The sequence below is a fragment of the Zootoca vivipara genome, chromosome 11, assembly GCF_963506605.1.
Source record: "Zootoca vivipara chromosome 11, rZooViv1.1, whole genome shotgun sequence".
Taxonomy (NCBI): Eukaryota; Metazoa; Chordata; class Lepidosauria; order Squamata; family Lacertidae; genus Zootoca; species Zootoca vivipara.
In genome coordinates, this window is record NC_083286.1 from 32,653,440 (window position 1) to 32,656,382 (window position 2,943).

A 2,943-nucleotide genomic window follows, 5' to 3' on the forward strand; every position below is an offset into this window, starting at 1 on the left:
ATTGAGGGCAAGACTAAAAGGTACAAGAGATCAGGTGAAAAGAAAACCATCTAACGGAGGGGGGGGGAATTCTGTCTCCATCCTTTTTTTCCTTTTTTGTACCATGAGGAAACATTCTACAAATGTCAAAAGGCAATCATTGCCTTCTCGTTTTGGTGGGTTCGAAGAAAGGTTGTGATCCTGTAATAAATAAATAGCATCTTTCCAACAACAAATGTTTGCAAATGGCCACTAGAGGGCTCTTGTGTACCGTATAAACAAAATTCTGTGCTGAAGTGCCTGTGGTGGGTTTCATTGTTATTCCATCGACCTGCATTTCGGTTTACTTGTCAGAATATTGCTCGAGATTGTCCCTCCAAGTAGCCCACCAACAACATGCACATCTGTCACACCATATAAATAACTCAAAACAGTGCATTCCAGTTATTACCACATAAATTCCCCAATAGCCACTTTATGTAACACGCTAAGCTGATTTAAAGCAGAACATGTCTTCCCCTCACCCAGCTACTTTTATTACAAGGGAAATTGGCTATTACAGGTTCATTATCACTGCCTCAGGTGAGATGCCCCATTTTCTCTCCAGTTACCAAACTGATGGCACTCATAGACAATTCTATTTTTTTTTCTTGCTACTGGCAGACTCATGAGAAAACATATGGAGCATTCGTTGCCGGGAGAGATGTTGATATGCCAGGCTGGTTGCTCTACTTTGTAAATGAAGCAAAATAAAAACATGGTGTACATATAGGATCCCATCTCTGCAATAATCCAGTCTTCTTCTTGTTTTACCTTTCACATGGTCAGCCACAGGTTTTTGCAAATCATTTTGTGGTGTGTCCGCCCTTTTGTACCAACTCACGTTGAAGCCCCAGATACAGGGTCAGTGTCAAGTATTGAAATCAGGGGACACCTGTCAAGGCACATCTCCAAAAAGGAGAGCCCTCTGACCCTGCTGTCCCTCTTGCTGCTGCTCCCTGTTCACCTTCCCTCTCCAAGTGAGGGAGCAGTCATATAAGTGATGAAAAGCAGCATCAGTCCCTTCCAGATACTGCCCAGAACAAAACAACAAGTGAACACGGCCACAGCAACAGCGATGAAGAAGAGGTGGTGCTACCCAAGGATGGGGGCTGCTGAAAGCATCTTCTTTGTGCCCTCTTCCCACAAAAAAAAACCCCTGTCATATGTTCTGTTAGCTTTATTTTTCACCTTGTTGACTTTGGCCCTGATCTGTCTCAGGCTCCCTTCACCGGCAATTTGCACAAGAAAAAAAAAATCAGTAAATGGGAGTTCCCAATGCATATTACAAGCACAAAGCTATAAAGCGCCTTCTCCCCCATGGTAGGGTCCTGATCTGGCTCAGGCCTCCCACATTGGCAATACATGTGAAGGAAAAGGTCCACACTCAAAGCAGTGGTGGGGAAGCTCTAGCCTATATAAATAGTTGGGCCTGTCAGGCTTCACCATTTGGCCCAAACTGCTCAGTTGGTTAAAGTGTGATGCTGGTCTGGTCACGGCAAGGTTGCAGGTTTGAGTCCCTGTAAGGGACAGCTGCCTATTCCTGCATTCCAGGGGATTGGACTAGAATCCTCACGGTCCCTTCCAAGTTTTTGATTTTATGATCTATGGACTCTGCCTTGTATCCGTAGATATATATGACGTCAGGTATGGGACAAGAAAAGGAAAGTGGGGCCAAAGGGATTTGGCAGGCACCATCGATATGCTGTTCACCAGCATGGGCAAAAATAGTTTACCTGAAATCATGGTGATGTCATGTGATTGGCAGGTAGCTGGCTCCACCTGCCTGTCAAACTAACTTATGGGGGTAGATAAGGATCCAGAACACTCCTGACTTAAAGGTGCAGCTGTGTAGCTGGTGTAATGTGAGGATCTTCTGTTCTAGCAGTGTGGGGAGAGTTACTTTAAAATGCCACTTGAAGTGCCTCTTGGGAGCCCAATGGCATTAAAGGTAGGATGGAGGCTACACTGCATAACCCAAGGGAACCCAAGTACTATATCGTAGAAATCCAGATTGTGCTCAACCTCAAAGCAAAAGTGACCTAAAACTGGTCACCGTATTTTTCACTCCATAAGACGCACCTGACCAAAAGACGCACCCAATTTTTTAGAGGAGGAAAGGGGGAAAGCCCTGGTTGTGCAGCTCAAAGTTGTGCAGCTTCTTATGCAAATGGGAAAAGCCCCATTGGGGGGGGGGATCCGCTCACAGTTGTGCAGCTTTTTTTGCAAAGGGGGAAAGTTCCATTTTTGAGGATCAGCTCAAAGTTGTTGGGCTTACCTTGCAAAGGGGGAAAAAATCCTGTTTATGGGGTTCAACTCACAGTTCTGCAGCTTCTTTAGGAAAGGAAAGGGAGCCATTTCTACAGTTTCCAGACAGATAATCTAATCAGCCAGTCACATGTTGCTGGGAAAACACAACAATGGAGGCCTGGGCAAGGGGCCGGGCTGGGAAGGGAGCTAGCCTCTCTTATCTCCCTCCCCAATCTCTTGCAATCAGCTGCTGAGCGGGTTCCTTTTAACACCATCTTTCCCTCTTGTTAGCCTTTAGCTCTTTCTTAAAAAAAGAAAAAAAACACAGTCTGCTTTTTGCCGCTGGGCAATTCGGCTCCAGGGACCATGCATTTGCCCCACAAGATGCACAGACATTTCCTTTTACATTTTAGGAGGGGGAAAGTGCGTCTTATGGAGCGAAAAATGCGGTAATTAAAAAAATTTGTTCTGAACTAGTTTCTACATGTTAAGGAAGTCTTTCCATCAGTAGACTCTATACTGTTGCTAAGAGGCCTATTGCTTTTGAAGGGGTGTTTATTCAGTGTTTTCAAAGCCTTCATTATGAAATGCGATTTGCAAAGGTTTGTAAATGAGTGGGGAAGACAAGGGCTTTACTTTTACAGTATCAGAGCTAATCTTGGTTACATTAATTTC